This window comes from Macaca fascicularis, chromosome 9 (assembly GCF_037993035.2).
Source record: "Macaca fascicularis isolate 582-1 chromosome 9, T2T-MFA8v1.1".
Classification (NCBI taxonomy): Eukaryota; Metazoa; Chordata; class Mammalia; order Primates; family Cercopithecidae; genus Macaca; species Macaca fascicularis.
In genome coordinates this window covers 51,984,758-51,994,580 of record NC_088383.1, presented here as the reverse complement: position 1 = coordinate 51,994,580, position 9,823 = coordinate 51,984,758, and the positions used below count along the sequence as shown (strand labels likewise).

The window sequence follows — 9,823 nt, the reverse complement described above, 5'->3', positions numbered from 1 at the left end:
GAGCGGGGGAGGGCGGTGCAGATGAAACCAGCGATCAGCTTGGCTACCCTTGCCTCCTAGTGCCACAGTGGAAGCTAGGGGAGCAACCGGCCTTCCTCCCCAAAAGGTGGGCAGGGTTAACCAGACTTTGCCCAGGTCACTGAAGCCTGCAGCTGAGCCTGGGGAGAACGGGCCAAGTCTCTGCTCCCAGGCACCCAGGAACTATTGGAGAGAGACAGGAACCCGCATATGAGACAGGGGCTTAAGGAGGAGGTTGGAGAAGACATGCTTTTGGCATAAACCGGGGGTCCCTCTCTGCGCTCACTGAGCCAGCGGCCTGCTCAGTGCTGAGCCTGCCCCTGGCCGCGTTCACCTGGGACAGCGCCTGAGCGGCGGCCGATCCCACCTGGATGTCCTGGGCGGGCTCCCACCCCATGCCTGCCGTCCCCAGCCGCAGTGGGGAGAGGCTCGCTCTGGTCCTTGCCGTGCTTGGCGGTGGGCTCGGGGTCCCGCGTCGCACACGCCCCACCAGCCCTAGCCACCGCTCCGGAGGAGGGAACACCCCGGGCAGCCGTTCTGTGCCCCGACGGCTGCGACCCAGGACCGACTCCGCAGCAGCAATTTCCAGCTTTGTTCGTGGGTCCGGGAAGCAGAGGCCACCGCCGGCCACAGTCGTGGGCGAGAAGAAGGGCGCCAGGCGGCCGAGCCTGTTGCCGGGCACCCCAAGTGCGCACCGGGCTTCTCCATGACAGCTGCGGCCCGGGTTGCCTGGGGCCGGGAGCTCCGGGGCGGTCTGGCAGCGAGGAAGGAAGGCGCAGCCCCAGTGGGGAAGGGGCAGGGTTGCGGCTCCGGCCACGGGGCGGGGACAGAGAAACTACCCCGGCGCCGTCTGGGCGCCCAGCTCCGTTCCCGCCGCGGCCAAGAGACACCGGAGAGCGTCGGCGGCTGGGGTACCACAGAGTCCTGGAACTCACCAGGCGGGGCTCAGCTAGGCGGCCACGCTCCACCCCCGGCGGGCGGCGGGACTCGGATTTCCCGGTGGTTTTAAAATTATGTCCTTGGAGCCCAAGACGCCTGGAGGAGCGTTCTGCGCCCCTCCGGTGGCGGTCTCCGCACTCAACCGACTTCCAGGGCCGCGGCGGAGGGGCGGAGGGGCGGGCACTGGAGTCCCACGGAGTCGCAGGTCCTCAGCCTGGGGCCTGCCCGCTACGCTCCGGATGCGGGAGGGTATTCCGCCTCGCTGCGCTGCTCCCTGGGGGCCGAGGCGTGTGCTGCAGTCGGGAGCTGCGGCTCCGAGGCTTCCAGGAGTCCCGGCCCCACCATCGATCGAGAAACACTGGGGGCTTCGAGGTCGCGGCTTCCGGAAATCCGGTTACTGAGCAGAGTTAGGGGGTCAGGTTTGAAAGGGATAGCGCTCCGGCCCTACACGCTCCGGGTGTAATCACCACCCGGCCCGCCGCTTCCGCAGCCGCGAGTCTAGCGCGGAGCCATCCGGTGGACCAAGCGGGTGTTGCGCGGGCCGGCAGCGGCTCCGCCTCGTAATCCTTCTCCGACCCGGACCCAGGGGCCGGCCCCACCTTTCCCTCAGTCAGGCCCCCAACCCAGCTCTCTCGATCCCCACCATCCCTCCAGGCCCAGTTCGCTTCAGAGGCGCGAGACCCGGAAAACAAGGAAGAAGAGAGCTCAGCCTCAATCCCGGTCCCCACCCCACTTTCGGGGCCGCTGCGCAGGAGAATTGAAGGGGGCGGACCCCGGATTAAAGCCACTGCCTTCCCAGCCTCGCGCCCCTTTCCTTCTGTCCGTGATGATTTCTTTATTGTCAGGCCAGGGCCAGGCTCCCAGCGCTGCCGGGACTGGGCGGTTGGGAGGGGGTTCTGGAGCCCACGCCTGGCGTCGGCGGGGGTCACCCCAGGGCCCTCGCAAATGCAGGGGGAACAGCTGGTTCCCGCCGGGGCGGGGAAGCGTGGACGGCGTGGGCTCAGGTGCCTGGCAGGCACGCGAGGTCTCTAAGGCTTGGCCACTGTCACGGGTCCTGTGGTTGTTGCTTCCTCCCTCGCCACGCCCTTCTCCTGGGACGGAGATTTATTCCCTGGCGTGTGTCGGGAACGTGGCACCCTTGCAGGGACGCCCCCCGGAGTCTGATGCGGGGACTTTAAGATCAGACGCTTGGGGGCGGGGCTGGGAAAAACTGGCGGAAAATATTATAACTTTATTTTCAATGCCAGGCTGTTGTGGAAGCTCCTGGGACAAGCCGTGGAAGTCCCCGCAGGAGGCTTCCGCGATATCCTAGGCTGCTGCTCAGTCCGCCAAGCTCTTATCCATTGACTCACAAGCGCAGCCTGGAGGAGGAGGCCGAGCTGGACAGGCCGGCCGCGCCTTTGCCCGGAGCAGCCTGGAGGTGTGGCGCGGCCGCGCTGGGAGCTGTGTATTGGAGGCTGGACCTGGGCACCCGAGGTTGGGCGGAGTGCAGGAGGTAGGTTCAGGGTTCTCCAGAGCATTTCCCTGAGCTGACCCGCAGGACTGCCTGGCCAGTAGGCACGGGGCCCGCGCGGTGACCTGCGGCCCTGAGGCTGGAGCAGCCGCTGCAAACGCCGCGCTGGCCCCAAACACTGAGTCCTTTAAATGTTTTAATTAAGAATAATTAATAGGGCCGGGCGTGGAGGCTTAAGCCTGAATCCCCAGCACCTGGCGAGGCCGAGGAGGGAGTATCCTTTGAGCCAAGAGGTTCAAGACTAGCCTGGGCAACACAGTCAGACTCCATCCCTACAAAACAAACAAACGAAAATAAAACAAACAGAAAACCAAATTAGCCGGGCGTGGTGGCGTGGGCCTGTGGAGGCTGAAGCAGGAAGATGGCTTGCGACCGCACCACTGCACACCAGCCTGGGCGACAGAGCAAGACCCTGTCTCGAAAAATGTCTATGTCCGGGTAAATGTATAGATTTTAAAACTATTTTGAAGGTGGCCTTTTTAATTTTCAACTGACCACTCTGGAGGAGACGCCTGACCCAGAGCGCTTTCCCTAAAGTTCGGTACCCAAAGTGCACCTTCACCTGGTTGGGGTCTCTGCCTTCTGCCAAGCCCTACCTCCTGCAGAGGTGGGCTCCATGGTGTCTCCCGCTCCGCCCCAACTGGAGAATAGTGTAAAGAATTGTCGGCCGGGCGCGGTGGCTCACGCCTGTAATCCCAGCACTTTGGGTGACTGAGGCCGGTGGATCAGTTGAGGTCAGGAGGTCGACACCAACCTGGCCAACATGGTGAAACCCCATCTCTACTAAAACTACAAAAATTAGCCAGGTGTGGTGGTGGGCGCCTGTAATCCCAGCTACTCAGGAGGCTGAGGCAGGAGAATTGCTTGAATCCGGGAGGCGGAGGTTGTAGTGAGCCGAGATCGTGCCACCACAATCCAGCCTGGGCAACAAGAGTGAGACTCCATCTCAAAAAAAAAAAAAAAAAAAAAAAAAGAAGAAGAAAAAAGAAAAAGAAAAAAGAATTGTCAACCAGAAGGAGCGGCAATTCAGAAGCACGCTTAAGCCAAGTCCTCAAGACTAGAAAGCATGGAGCAGGGGAGGTGTTTTGAAAGGTAAGGACAAAAGACCCTGGGCACGGATGGCTGAATCCGGGAATTAGCATCGTAATTTATTGAGAAGGAGGCCGTGCTGTGTTGCCAGTTATTAATGGGTTTAATTGGTTGATCCACAGCCCTACTAGTGGCCTAACCAGTAGCCCAGGGCCCAGGAGGATTTGCAGGTCGTGTCAGAATTTGATTGCAGTTCCTTCCACTTGGCATAAGGAGACACCATCAGCCTGATTGGGAGGGTCATGGTGAGATGGAGCCCGCCGAGGTGGCAGCGCTGAGCTGATCACGGTCACCAACCATAGAGTGGGAGCCTTTCCTGCCCCCTTAACCGCAGCTAACATCAAAAGCACTGGTATGAGCTGTCTATCTGCACTGGAACCTGAGTTGGTCTTTGTCCGTGATTACAATTCTGCTGCGTTTATTTTGCCAGTTCATTATCCAGCCCGCTGAAATCAGGCCTCCCAAATTTAGCAGATGCTGGGGAGGACCCAGGGAGTGGCTTGTGGGGGCTAGCTGGTGAAACTGCCCTTTCCTTTCTGTTCTATGGGTGTGATGGTGTTTGAGAAATATGGGACTATGGTTTAGGTGCACTTCACATGTGCAAAGATGGAGAAAGCACTCACCTACACATTTAGGCTCAGAATATTGATTGAAACATTTTGAATGATCAAAAATAAAATTTTATTTTTAAAGTTTCTCTTTGAGATTTCGCTTAAGTTTTGGTAGATATTCTTAAATTTTAGTGACCTCAGTTTGGGAATTAAGTAAGCCAAATATTGTGTCCTTATTATTAGTTATATAGAACTGTGCCTTAGACTTTGTTAGAAACTTCTGCTTCACCTTGACTGACTCATTTTCCATTTCTGGTTGTACAAAATTAACTGACACTTTAATGCTGTGGCCACCTTTAAATAAAGTACAGTGTGACAAAAAAATACAAATGTTTTCAGAGATAAAAGCATTCTTTGACATCTGAGGTTACAGCAAATCTATTCTTCTCCTGCTTGCTTGTTCAGAGTTGTAATATTTGCTTTGGTGTAGAGCTGAAGACATAAATTGGTAACCAGTGGAATTATATAGCTTCAGACTTTATTTATTTTCACCATTTGTTTCACTCATATGCAAATTTATTCTGTACCAGGAAATGTCAATTTAATTATATTCCACAGTACACAGTGAATCACGTATATTTAGTCAAGTTGTAAATACACTAGAACCATATAAGCTCACAAAAATATATCAGCACATGATGGGTAAGTGACTTTTTCCCTGAGAAAGCGTATCTGTTTAACCTGCATGATCTCACCGCTTAGTGTTTACTTCTTTAGTCTACATTTGTTTCTCAGTTTTGAGCACAATCGTGATATGAAGAGACAAGTGAAATCACCACAATTTTGTTTTCCAAAATGTGAGACTATGCAAATACTGAAATGAGATTGAATATCCAAAATATCAAACCACAATTATGGCTTTGCTTTACTTTTTGCCCGTTTAAGTGACATGTGGCCCAGAATAGTTGGTAGGTATTCCTACCACAATCTTGCTTAGAATAGTGGTTGGCTAAATATAAATTTTAGAGATGAAGTTTGTTCTATACCTGGATGTCAATGTGATTACTATGTCCACTTTACTTTCTTTAAAATACATATTTTTCTTACTTTTCACTTTCTTTTTCTTCTTGGTTGATTTATTTTGGCTCAGGGATTTTTTTCCTTATGATCTCAAGACATTTTTCTCATGTAAAAAGACATAATCGTGCCAGGTGTGGTGGCTCATGCTTGTAACCCCAGCACTTTGGGAGGCTGAGGCGGGTGGATCACCTGAGGTCAGCAGTTTGAGACCAGCCCGGCCAAAATGTTGAAACATCGTATCTACTAAAAATACAAAAAAATAGCTGGGTGTGGTGACAGGCGCCTGTAATCCCAGCTACTAGGGAGGCTGAGGCAGGAGAATCACTTGGACCCAGGAGGCAGAGCTTACAGTGAGCTGAGATCGTGCCATTGCACTCTAGCTGGGTGACAAGAGTGAAACTGTTTCCAAAAAACAAACAAACAAACAAACAAACAAAAAAGACAAAAAAGATCTGGAATACAGAGAAAAGCATAATGCTTTGCAGGTCATGGATGTAATCTTTCTTCTAGGAAAAATTTCTTTCAGATGTGACCAGAATTGGAAACATATTCCCTGCTGTCAGATAGCACTGGCTCAGGAGATGAATGAGGAGGAACCTACAGGCTACCTCAAGGAAAAGAAGCAGCAAAAGGCAAGCACAGGGGTGGCATGCACTCAGACTAGGGCTGCTCCTTCCTGGGCAAGTTTCAGAAACTCACTGACAGTTAGAGCTTGAAGCTTCCATAGAGATGAATGCCCACGTTTTCCAGATGGGAGAACTGATGCTTAGAAAGGCTGAATGACTTGTCTAAGATTTTGGGGCCAGACAGGGATCTTATTTCAGTATTTCTTGCATGAAACCATTCTACTTTCCACATTTCTAATTTATAACTTTTTAAAGGTCATTGTAAAAAGGAAATAACATAAACATCAGGTCTGGAGGCTAGTGGTGGGATTATTCACATTTATTTTTCCACTTGACTTGATATTTCAGGACAATAGTGATGCTTAAGTAATACCGAAATTATCCTGGGAATATAAAAAATAATATATCTGTTTACATTTTGGTGTGGGATGAGTAGAATCTTGTTTTCAAATTCCTTATTTGAAAGGCTATTAAGAAGAATAAACTCTCACTTAACAGTTTTCTAATTCCTTGGTGGTATCCTCTGTCCTTTGGTAATGTGAAAGTAGAGCACACTTTTCTATTTTTGTTCCTGCCGCACCCCTCATAAGGTGAAGCATGCATAGAGCACTCCTGGGGTCAGCGTGAGCCCAGCACCAGCTCAGGCTGCCGATGCTCCAGAGTCGGATTCCACCTTCCACTTAAATGGCAGCCACAGGTAGACGTGCCCATCACAACCACCTCTGTGTGTTCATAATCTCTGTTTATTCTGCAAGTGATTTCCACGTGGAAATTGGCACAGTGTTTCTCAGAAGACAACTGCATAAAAATCAACATACTTCAAATTCACAGCAAATAATCAGATAATTGATGAAACTACTTACCCAAACGATAATTGTAAATTATGCCTTCTGAATATATTTGTCATAAACTTGGAGTAAGGAACCCTCACAGACACAGAACAATTCAAAAAATGCAAAGCTGTTTGTTAAAATACTGGTGCTTTTGGGTAGAAACCCTCATCCATATCCTGGTAAGGGTTGAAGTTGCAAAGGTGTTTTCATTTGTCAAAATCCAGAAAACCATAAGCTTTAGATTTGTGAATTATGTTGTATTATATGCGATCTTTCTTTTTAAAAATGAGCTGTCAGTGGTCTCCCAGACAGCAGCTCAGCCTCCAGGACTCTCTTCCAGCATGACCAAAGACACCTTTTCACACAAGATGGTAGCAACAAATTATAGGTGCAATCACACCAAATTCACAGAAGATCAATTGAAAATCCTCATCAATACCTTCAATCAGAAACCTTACCCAGGTTATGCTACCAAACAAAAGCTTGCTTTAGAAATCAATACAGAAGAGTCCAGAATGCATGTTTAATGCTTCTAGGACTTTTCAGTGGGTTAGTCTAAAAGGTAAGTGTCTTTTAAAATTTTTAATAAAAATTTATCATTTGTAAGTAAACCTTTCTGTTAACAGTCTTGATTAGAGGATTTTAATTATGTTCAGAGATCATACATCTGTATCTTCTTCTACTTCATTTGAAAAGTACCAGTTTTCAATGTCACACCCATAATGAGGCAGAGTCTAGCTCTGTCGCCCAGGCTGGAGTGCAGTGACACGATCTCGGCTCACTGCAACCTCCAACTCCCAGGTTCAAGCAATTCCCTACCTCAGCCTCCAGAGTAGCTGGGATTACAGGCACATACCACCACACCTGGTTATTTTTTTGTATTTTTAGTAGAGATGGGGTTTCACCATCTTGGCCAGGCTGGTCTTGAACTCCTGACCTCGTGATCCACCCACCTTGGTCTCCCAAAGTGCTGGGATTACAGGCATGAGCCACCGTGCCCAACCTTTTCTTTCTTTCTTTCTTTCTTTCTTTTATTTGAGACGGAGTCTCGCTCTGTCGCCCAGAATTGAAGAGCTAGGCACAGATTCCAGAAAAGACCAGAACCTGACTTTAGATTCAAGCCAGAGCCATGGGCAAGATCAACCTGGTGTGGAGTTTCAACGTAGAGAAGCCAGACGGTGTCATACCATCTATAGCACCTCTCAATTACACACTCTTTTCAAGGCATTTATGAAAACCCATACCCTGGGATTGATTCCAGAGAACAACTTGCTGAAGAAATTGGTGCTTCAGAGTCAAGAGTCCAAATTTGGTTCCAAAATCGAAGATCTAGATTTCATCTCCACAGAAAAAGAGAACCTGTTGTGTCCTTAGAACAAGAAGCCCAGTGGCAAGATTTCTGAGGGACTTCAAGGTACAGAAGATACACAAAATGACAGCAACCTCACTAGCACTCTCATTTCTCTAGAGTCAGAGCATGGTGAACACGGTCAAGTTCAGTGTATTTGATATTATCAACTTAGTCCCCAACTCTCTCTCAGAGTCTTTCTGGGAATCCATCCTGCTGAAAGTGCAAGCTAAACTTTCTGAAGATGGTAAAGAACTTAGCTGGGTGTGGTGGCTCACAATTGTAATCTCAGCACTTTGGGAGGCTGAGGCAGGAAGATTTGCTTGAGCCCAGGAGTTTGAAACCAGTCTGGGCAGCATAGTAAGACCCTGTCTCTATTATAAAAAATAAAATAAATAAAAAGGACTGTAGGAGGTCGAGACAGGTACAGGAGGCACCACACTAAGCTATTGACACAGCCTGGATCCAGAGTTCAGCAGAACTTGAGACAATGAAAACAAATTTAGTAATAATCATTTTTCAATCATCGCAGTACTTATTGATTTGGACAAAAATCAGTTAATGTCAAACACTTAAAGTGAAGCTGCTCTGCCTATGGAGTAGCCATTCTTTTATTTCTTTAGTTTCTTAATACATTTTCTTTCACTTAAAAAAAAACCTTATAGTTTGATGAAGAATGACATATATACCTCATCTCAAAGAATCTTCTCACACACACTTATTAATTACAAGAGGAAAATCAGTAATTTTGCAGCAGAGAAATATGGCCAACTCCACCTTATCCAAGTGGCTTAAAGTCACGGCACCAGTAATGGCACAAACCAATGTGAGATGCTTCCTGATAGGATACACTAAAAAGGGCACAGTCTCTTCTGCATGTTGCTGACAAAAAGTGGGTAAACTGAAACTGAAACCAATAATTAGACAATGTCAAGCAAACACAAATTCAGGTTGACAGTCTGCAAAGTAGCATCCACGTACTCTTCAGCAATGGATTGATCCTAGCTACTCAGGAATCAGAGGCAGGAGGATTGTTTGAGGCCAGGAATTCCAGATCAGCTTGGGCAACATGATGAGACCCCATCTCTACAAACATCTTTTTAAAAATGAGCCAGGCCGGGCGCGGTGGCTCACGCCTGCAATCCCAGCACTTTGGGAGGCTGAGGCGGGCGGATTACGAGGTCAGGAGATTGAGACCATCCTGGTTAACACAGTGAAACCCCGTCTCTACTAAAAATACAAGAAATTAACCAGGCATGGTGGCGGGGCGCCTGTAGTCCCAGCTACTAGGGAGGCTGAGGCAGGAGAATGGCGTGAACCCGGGAGGCGGAGCTTGTAGTGAGCCGAGATCGCGCCACTGCACTCCAGCCTGGGCGACAGAGCCAGACTCCGTCTCAAAAAAAAAAAAAAAAAAAAAAAAAAGAGTCAGGTGTGGTAGCGTGCATCTGTAGTCTCAGCTACTCAGGAGCCTGAGGCAGGAGGATAGTTTGAAAACAGGAGATGGAGGCTGCAGTGAGCTATGATCGTGCTACTGCACTCCAGCGTGGGTGACACAGCGCTTTCCTGTTTCCAAACAACAACAACAAGAAAACAAAAAAATGGATAGAATAATGACAATAAAAATGGAGAAAAAGTAGGCTGACTCAGGAAATGCTTAGAAAGTGTAGCCATACCTCAAAGATATTGTGGATTTGGTTCCAGACCACCACAATAAAGTAAATTTTGCTATAAAGTGAGTCACACAAATTGTTTTGTTTCTTTGTGAATTATAAAGTTATATTGACTGGGTGTTGTGGCTCATGCCTATAATCCTAGTACTTTAGGAG

At 48.9% G+C, this 9,823-nt stretch overlaps 1 pseudogene; it reads left to right on the top strand.

Annotated features, from left to right (window-relative positions):
- Positions 1–6,740: 6,740 nt before the first annotated feature.
- LOC135964944 (double homeobox protein A-like) lies at positions 6,741–8,261 on the top strand (annotated as a pseudogene).
- Positions 8,262–9,823: the final 1,562 nt, after the last annotated feature.